Here is a 10,346-nt window from a genome sequence, read left to right on the forward strand (position 1 = left end):
CACTAAAAATGGTAAGTTGCCCAAGGAAGCAGCCCCACTAAAAATAGTTAGTTATTTGTGAGCTATGTAAGCATTTAGGGAAAACCTAAGGAGGCTGGTATTTCCCGAAGGAGGTTGGCCTAAGGAGGTTGGTCGAAGAGTGGAAGAATATAAAATTAACATGGATTTGTTAAGATTGTGTTTCATAAATGTATTTTAGGTTTTGGTATTTTTAAAATTTAAATATGTTTATAAGTTTTGATCGGATTTGTTTAATTGAATTCCAGTGATGTTTTATGTTAAAAGTGTAATTTTTTTATTATTTATTTAAATAAGATTGTGAGTAAGAAAATTAAGTTAATTGATTAGTGTTGTTACGGTGTGGTTGGTTATTAAGTTTGAATAAAATGTAATTTTTAAGTGTAATTTCTATTTGTATATTAGTTTATATTTAGAATGAGGGTTTGATTTATTATTAATCTGTAATATGTGTAGGTTTTAATATAAAAATGGATGGGTTGCCAACACAATCTCTATTGCCAAGTCTAAACTCAAAAAATCAAAGTTAGTTTATGCCAAAAATATAGTCTTGGTCATAGTTATCAAAACATAAAAAGCAATAAACACTAGCCTACAACTTAATGAGGTTGGTCATGGACATTAGGGTCTTACTTTATCCATTTGGGGGAGGATTTGCATCAATGAGTACCATGGGGTCCTACCGATCAATGAATGGCTATGGGGGCTTAAGTCTTTTGTGAGATAGCAAGTGCGAGTGTACGACATTTTTTGTCAACATGGAGAGGCCTAGAAGTCATATTCCGTGTGCAATATAATTGCTAACAAACCCCTATTCTACCTTATGATGAGACATATTTATGGATTCACCCAAGGAAGCCAAGTTGAGGTGGATCTTGTGGGCTTGACAAACCAAATAGACCAAAGGGGTTGGAAAGCGCTCTACTCATAATGCACGGGCCCTTGTGGCAATACTTGGAGAGTTGTTGCAAATGCTCCATCTTGAGCCATACCTTTCAAGTCTACATAGTAGTTCACATTAATAAGTTGGCGCAAATAAATGTTTCGTCATACCAATTGAAACTATGTGAGGAAACAATATCATTAAACAAAACATCATTTATTTTATTCCAAATCCAAAACAAAGCTTCAGAATCAATAAGCATTTAGGCAATCTAAAGAGATTCGCTAAGCAAGGTGGCCCTCTAGGAAAGGAAGGTGGCTCACTAGGAAAGGGAACCAAGCAAGTAATGTTAACATATGGATTCTACCTAGGCTCAAACATACCAGTAAGCATACAAAAAGAAGTAGTTTACAGTTATAGCTCCCCCCACCATGTGGATAATTACACCAAGAGGCGCTCTCTCGCCAAATATGGTAGAGATGTTGTAATGTCCTATCTTGTTGTGTTCACTCATATCCAATCAAATTACATAAACATAAAAATAAAACTGAAATTAAAATTAAAATTAAATCAAATAAACTAATAATTAAACTAAAATAGTTAATTTAGGGTTGGTGGTTTTTGGACTCTAGATTTTGAATATAATATTTTTATTTTAAAATATAATATAATTTAATTTTTTATAATAAAATTACTTATTTCTTATTGGGTTGAGATGTGCTCTTTAGTGGCCTAGTATGTTAGAGATGTATAATGTAAAGTAATGTAATGTAAATATTTGGGCTTAGTAAAAATAAAACTAAAATATAGTAGAGATGTGTAACTTTATGTAATGTAATCATTTTAACTTTATGTAATGTAAAAAAAATAAGAAAATAGAAAAAAAGAAAAGAAAAGAAAAATGACCCATGGTATTCATGTGGAATATGTTCGCACCAGCGTTTGTATGGATATGTTCAATCGCCCTATGTTATTTTGTATGTTTTGTTTATATCATTGAATGGATCGATATACAATGTGTACACGTGCATAGAAGCTTCTTCATTCTAATGGATTATTTGATAATCACTTTAATATAATATATGTAATATATTATCTTAATTTATGTGTAACCAACATAGATCCATCTTAAATATGGATCTAACATGAGTCTAGAGGGATCCAATCTTAAATACGGATCTAACATGAGCCGAGAGGGATCCAATTTCTTCAGGTGCAATTTCTTTTTGAGATGACATTATTTAAATGTTTTGTATAATTATTTAATTTTTTTTTTTAGATTTTTTTTAATTTTTATTTTAGCCGACATGAGCAAAATTTCAACTTTGACGGATGGACATGGTTACACATCATACTGGGCTGTAGAATGAGTCTCTCAACTCAGGATCCAATCTTAAATACGGATCTAACATGAGCCGAGAGGGATCCAATTTCTTCAGGTGCAATTTCTTTTTGAGATGACATTATTTAAATGTTTTGTATAATTATTTAATTTTTTTTTTTAGATTTTTTTTAATTTTTATTTTAGCCGACATGAGCAAAATTTCAACTTTGACGGATGGACATGGTTACACATCATACTGGGCTGTAGAATGAGTCTCTCAACTCAATAATGTGCTATAGAAATAGAGGATCTACGATGGTAAGTTTATAAATGAATAAGTTTAACTATGAAAGTGGGGTGAGGTAATAATATTACATGTTAATTAGTAATTCCCCCCACCATGGCCACTTTTCACTCCGTGGAAGTGGTAATAAATATTGGGTAAAATATAATACTTTAATATTATATTTTATCCAAATTTTCCTCTCACCCTATCCATTTTTTATTAAAAAAATTATTTATATTTGAGGTTCATAAGTAAACATTTGATCCCATCGTAGAGATGTTGTACGTTTGATCCTGCCGGATTGTAGAGATGTTGTAATCTCTAACATTTTGACTCAATCAAAATAAAATAAGAACAAAATTAACAAAAAAAATCTAGATCCATTTTAAGTTTTCTATCAACGAAAAGGGCCTATCAAATTCTAAAGAAATGTTGTTTTAAATTTCCTTATATTTCTTAAATGATTTTAGTGAATATATTTTATTTAATATCTCTCCAGAGAAGGGCTCAGAGCAAAATCATTACTAACCCGTAATCAACTTATATGTTAAAGGAATTAAATAACCTTATCTCATTTCCAATCTCAACACTAAAAAAACTAACTTCGACACAAGTTTACTTAGAATAAACCCTTGGATACAACGAACAACAAATTATCAACATTAGACAATAAAAACTTGTTTTTCCAAAACATATAGTCAAATAAATCATTTCCCGAGCAAAACTTATTTTTCTGACATTTATAAATAATAAATACATCATGTTTAATTCCCTCCCTTTTTTTTCTTTTTTTTCGTACTTTGCTTGGTTTCGAAGGTGAAAAGTGCACATTTTGCAAATTTGTGAGTTCACATGGTGATTTAAATTTTCAAAGCATAGTGCTAAGGTTGGTATCTCGTCGAAGCTTGCCTTTACATAAAAGTAGTTGACCTTAGAGTAGTCATAGGTTGAAGGTTTTGGATTTTACGTGACTAATCACAAAAATTAGGTATTTTGTACTCTAAGCTTGACCCTTTTTTTAGCCTTGTATAAAATTTTCAGTTTTGTTTACACAATGTATATATCCGTCGGATTATTTTGTAAACTTATTTATCATTTAACTAACCGATGGGACCCATGAAATTGAAGAGTCCAAGAACAATGGAGATGAAGTTACATGCTTAGGATATAAACTAGTGTTCTTGAGCATGGAGGAAAGTAAGATAAGGGAGTGTACAAAAGGTAGGCATATTAAGAAAGTGCGATCAAAGATAATGCACAAGCATTTAAAGGAGTGCAAAGTAATTCGGAGAGAAAAGCGTAATAGATCAAAGCATAGGAGATGGCCAGTGGGATGAGTGTGGATGACAAGTGATGTATTAAAAGTTGTGCATGGAAGGCAAAGTTATATGTGTATGGTTGTTATAATAATGATGAAGATGCTAATTAGGGGTTCAAAATCATACGTGGATATGGCAATAATTATGATGTTATAATTATGAAAACATTATGATGTTATAATTATGAAGAATATTGTCGATATATCCGAGGAACATGAACAAATGTCTAGTTTTAAATAAAGAAATAGGATAAAACACTAACAACACATTTTTCATAGTTTTTTTTTGTATTTCTTAGATTGGATTCTAGTTCATTTCAATTTTGCATTGTTTTATTAGTAAAATCAATTTGTTGGGCTTGCATATTACATGTGTCTCGCGATTTTTTATGCTTCTAGACCAATTTAAGTATCTAGAATGTATTTTTCCTCTAATTTTTATGTGTTTTGAGTTGGGTTTGGTTCGTTCAATTTTAGTGATGCCTTTTACGGGAAAGACGCAATTGATTGGGTAATTATTTAGCTAAGAAGGCCACAAAGAACATCAAGTTAGTTAGGTAATCTTGACATAATGCTAAAGAGATAGTCATTGAGTTTGAGTAAAGTATATTGCTTTATAATTTGAATTGAAGCTTTCTTCAAACTATATTAACTCGCAATAACCAAATATTTTGAGGCAAAAGGTGGGTTGCTAACATAGCCTCCACTAGCAATTTCATAACTCAAAAATTGAGGGTTGCTTAGCCAAAACACCCTCCATCATAGACTCCCAATTATAGTCACAAAAAAAAAACATAAAACAAAGGGCACATGCCCAACCAATAAACATTAGCATATGACCCAAACAATGGTGGAAGGAGACAGTTGATGGCTTTTTGGGGCCTTACCCCATCCAATGGCACGAGGATTTGCATCAATGATTATCACAATATCCAAACCATTTGTCATTTAGTGACCTTAAGGGCTTAGGCCCTTAAGATGTAATAAGTGGTAGTGCAAGAAACTATCTATCAACACAATATGGCATAGGGGTTAAAATTGTGTGCACGCTACCACCACTTAAACCTATTGGCTTGTCCTATTGTAAGGATTCTTGTGGTTAGACCTAATAGAGCCAAGTTGAGGAGGTCACCCATGTGGGATCAACAAGAAAAATAAACCAAGTGAGTTGGGAGGCACTTTGTTCATAATGCATGGGACCACATTTGGATAATTCAGATTGGTTAAAAATGCTAAATCTTGATTCATGCCTTTGGCTCTAACAATAAACAAAATCATTGGCACAAATCAATGTTATATTGTATCAGAATAATTTATGAGATGAAACAACATCATTAAATAAAACAGCCTTTCTTTGTGTCTAAATCCAAGATAAAATTTCAATTGTAATAAGCATCTAGGCACCTTGAAACTCTATGATTGACGGCAAGAACAAGCAACCCGCCATGAATTGGAAGTAATTAAATAATATTAACATAAAGATTCTATTTAGGCCTAAACATCCCTAGTAAGCAAAAAGCACTTGAAAATGAATGGGAAGTAATTAAATAATATTAACATAAAGATTCTATCTAGGCTTAAACATCCCTAATAAGAAAAAAACACTTGAAAATGTATTTCAGGGTAATGACTCGCCCACACAATGGGATTCTCACCCATAGGAGTACCAATTTGTTATCGTTGTGACAAACACCCTACAAAATTTTGTTTACACTTGAATTTTGGAGTCTTCTGTGGATCTTGCGATCATTCGTTCCATAGTCACTTTATGGTCGACCGGTGCTCTGTCAAGTATTCTAGCCTTCTTCTCAGTTGTAGGTGTCAAATGAACCTGCTTACACATGCTCAGTCTGCAACAAGTTCATGGGCACACTCCTTTATGCAAGTTTGAATAGGAATAGTGCAAGTCCATCAAGACAATGTTTGTGCAATGTTTAACCTATGTCTATAGTAAGTGCACACTCTCATCGACAATCTCTCACGTTTGGTCGCAATTGTTCTTCTGTTTCGATGAGTTTTTCCAATTGTCGCTTTTGCGCACCTTCGCTTTTGCAAGTGTCGTTTTCATGTTTATGACTGACGCTTTTTCTTGTTTTCACCTTAATAAGTGTCATTTTCATGTTATCTTCATTCTGGCATTTGTCACTTTCAATGGTGTTTGTGCCTTGCAAGTGTCGTTTGCACCTTCCTCTTACTGTCGCAAGTGTCATCTTTTGGGCATGGAAAGCATCACACATTGCACAAATGTAGTTTTGGTTTGTTTCAAGGGGTAATCTTGGTGCTAATGAATCATTCTTATCATCTAGACATGTATCACACTCATTCCCAAAGTTTCAAGCACTATCGCACAAGTGTCGTCACTATCGTCGCAAAGTGTACCTTTAGTGTCACACTTTGGGAAATTTGTCACAATGTCATCGCATTGAGGGAAGTGTGTTATTCATGTGTTCTGAGTGACCAATGTTGTGTCATCAATTGTTCTAAGTGTGTGATCATGCTCAAGTTTTGTCCTTGCTTATCAGCAGTATTGATCCCACACTTGTCCAAATCTGGAAAAGTGCCTTCCCAACAACTTAACCTCACTCAGCCTTCCTAAATTTTGTATTGCGCAGTCTAAGACCTCAAGCTCAGACCTTGCCTCTTGGAACTACACAATGCGCAGAGCCTACCTTCAAGAACTGTGCATTATGCAGTCTTAGTGCTCATCCTTGATCCTTGAGCTCTAGAAATGTGCAGCCCCTGCCTTCAATCAACTTATTTTACACATTACTCAGTCTCAAGCAACAAGTCTCAGCCTTTACCTCGTGAACTATGTAATTGTGCAGGCCTTAGGCCTTTGTCCCTCTAGAACTACACAATGGGCTACCTCAAGCCTCAAGCCTCAAGCTTGCCTCCTTGAGCCCCTTAACTATGCATTTGTCTTTCCCTAGCATGCCTGAACTGTGCACTACGCAGTCTCAAGGCTCAATCTTGGCCCTTAACCTCCTAAGCGACACAACTACTTAATCCCTTAGCCTGTCTCCCAGCCTATCACCCGATTCTAGCTCAATTAATGGTTGTCATGAAGCATGTTAAACTAGGGGTTTATCGACTCATGTCGTCTTGTCATGAGTAGATTTAAGTTGCATGTATTATATCATGTTATGACAGGATGATGACAGAGGAGATGAAGAAGGAGACCCTGCTAGAAGACACCTTTGTAGTTGCAAAGGCAGGTGGATCATGTTGGAAATACTGAGAGGGGGGCTGAATCAGTGTTTCTTTTCAATTATTATTTTTATCAATTAAAAACATTTATATTTGGAACACAGAAATAGATAACAGGAGTAGATGTTTTTATTAATGTGATCTTTGCAATAAATCAAGTACAATATATATATAATATATATATATATATATATATATATATATATATATATATATATATATATATATATATATATATATATATATAGATATATATATATATATATATATATATATATATATATATATATATATATATATATATATATATATATATATATATGGTTTCAATCAATTGCCAAGCACCAACTTGGACTCTTTGTGAGGCTCCAACCTCCAGAGCACCAACTTTGTCTTGTCAAGGCACCAACCTTGAATTTAGGAGCACCAACTCCCAGGACACCAATCCTTTCAGTTCTGAGGCACTAACCTCAAGGGCTCCAACCCTCTGTTGTAACCCTCTGTTGTAACTGTCTGGATTTTTTTGGTTGTAATTCTCTACTCCCAACCCTATTGGACCTATGACTTATGTTTGTTATCCTTTTCCTTCCACTTCTGCCAAAACTTCGACTCCCTTTTTTTCTTACAGTTCGCCAACAACACTTTGAACCTTCCTTGTTCGCTGTTATAGAAGCCTGATACGCCTGACCTTTTGGCTTCCTCCTTGCTCACTTGAGCTTCAGCTTCCTCAATGCTCGCTCAACCTTCTGGCTTCCCTCCTCCGGTCGCTTTAGCTTCAGCTTCCCAATCTACACTCGCTCATCCTTTCATCTTCTTTTCATAATCACGAGTTGTGAACTATCGTTCTGTTCTGTGATTGATTCCCATAGTATATCATTCGAAACGATACGTCTTATCATAGATTTATATGAGTTTCAACAATGGAAAGATGTGTTTAGTGGAAGAAGGTCGGCCGACTTGAATATTAAAAAACATAGTGAAGAGTCTTCCATATTCACAGAAATCATATAGAATAGGCTATACCCATATAGAGGTCCCACATGCCACGTCATCCTTTTATCTCAATCACAGCTTCCGGAGGTTCGCACATAACATAGCCGATTCCCAACTGTCGACGGAGCGGTTGCGATATGGTATTAAACAGTTATTAATAAGTTCGTCGGGTCCACACCCTTATCGCAATCATCGGTTTGACATTCCTTTGTACATTGCGGTTACCGCAGATGTGACATTTGATTAAGCCATGCTGTAATGGTGTAGTCAAGTCCGCAATTATATCTCAATTGGCAGATTTCAATGTGGCAAAACTTTAACAAGGCTTGCGATATTACGACAGATGCGATATTATATTACATCATATTGTAATGGTCACATGGGTCCATATATATATATATATATATATATATATATATATATATATATATATATCAATCAGCCGAGTATCCTAAGCCGGGTAGGAACCCGTGCAGTGAGTAACATATTTCATTGTTCCGTATCGATAAGGGTTGTAAGCGGATGTAATCACATTCCTATGGTTCCGTAGAGTTCGAGGGTCAAGGGCTATGACTGGCAATTGGTAACATGGGGACCTTCTCTTTCTCATCTGTTGGGAACTTGGGGACCTTCTCTTTCTCATCTGTTGAGAACATGGAATGGTGTAATTTGGGGATAAGCTCATATGGGAACGACATGTATCAATCTCCTTCTTCTGATGGGAGGGAACTCAAATAGAAGCTGCCCACCCGCTGCACGACATTATTCTTTCCAAAGTTGGGATCCTTTTGGTAGGGCGAGCCGTCTCTTTCTTTTTCAGAAAAATGGGATGCCCGGGAGGAAAGACCCTGGCTCTTTTGTTTTCTTTCTGGGCACTCCAGGAGGCTTCTACCTCCACGTCCCCTTCCGGGAATGCAGTTTCGCCTGGAAGGGAGCCTGAGTTGGATTTGCGCTTAGGTCCGCCTGGAGTGCAGGTCGAGGAGCCAGAAGGCCTCTCTCCCGCGGAGAGGCAGCTGATGGAATGCCTGACTAGAGATGGACGTGATAATCTATCTCTGGATGACATCCAGGCCATGGTGGGTTTGAAGGAGGATATTGTAACAAGGATATCCCAATTAGACCCCCATCCGTTCTGGACAGAGCAGAGAGCTCGCATCATTTCTAGTTACGTCGTAACGCCGAGAGGCGAGGAGTATTCCCTTAGGACCCTAGAAAAATTGCGACGGAATTAGGGGACCCAAATACCCTAAATCATTACTTTCTCAAACGCATGAGAAAGCTTTGAAAAGATTTTGAATTACTCGGTCGCTTTTTCTAGATTCCTTTTCATTCAAAATCTTTTCGAAGCTTTCGGTATTTCCCGTTTATCCGGATGATATGATGGGTCAATTATTTGCTTTATTGGTGTTAACGGTGGCAGCTGCGGAATCTGCTATTGGGTCGGCCATTCCGGTTATTACTTTCCGAATTCGAAGGACCATTGCAGTAGAATCTATCACTCGCATGAAGGGTCGAGCAGCACTAATTATTATATTATTAGTTAGGAAGAAAAAGTGGCTTGTTCCCCGCTTTCTCTCCCATACGGTCGAGCCAGCTTTCGCTTCCTCCGACCAACAAATATGAAGAAGTATACTCCTCCGACACAAGTGCATATTCCAAAGTTCCCATTACATTGGCTTCCGCCAACCCAACCAACAGTGAATTAACAGATAAAGCTAAGCCCCATCCATTATTGATTGACTAACTTACTGATGGAACCCACCTAGGTGGCTAGCAACACAGGAAATTTTGAAAGTGTTGCTAGAGCTCCTTATTGGGAGTCATTGAAGTAGTAATCGTTCGTTTTTTATTTATTATATACGTAATTAGACTTACTTACCGGGTTATACCTATAGTTACTTGAGTCTATAGTTACCCCCTCACTTATCGAAAGGTTATCCCTTTAGCAGGCAGAGCTCGAGTTCTAGCCCAGGATCAGGACCTTACGCAGAGCTCAGTCTTTGGGGCCAAGGAAATGATAGGCCAGGACTTGTACCTGCCTGAGCATAGCGAAGGGTAAACCTTTCGTGTGCTTATTGGCTGGAAGGAAAGGAGGGGTTGGCCCGGAAATGGGTTTGCTCCAGGGTAGCCCAAGAAGGGGGACTTTAGTTACTCGACCAATGGGAGAGACCTTCTTGACTACTTCCCAGGATATATACCGGTGAAATCGACTACTTACCTGATATATGCGGGTTAATGAGTTAGGTAAGACTAATTCCAAAGAGGCCAGATCTGAAGTCCTTATTTGGTCAAGGTAGTTGAAGTAAGTTCCTTACCT

This window comes from Pinus tabuliformis, chromosome 4_2 (assembly GCF_031772625.1).
Source record: "Pinus tabuliformis cultivar Carrire ecotype Pingquan chromosome 4_2, CPIR1, whole genome shotgun sequence".
Taxonomy (NCBI): domain Eukaryota; kingdom Viridiplantae; phylum Streptophyta; class Pinopsida; order Pinales; family Pinaceae; genus Pinus; species Pinus tabuliformis.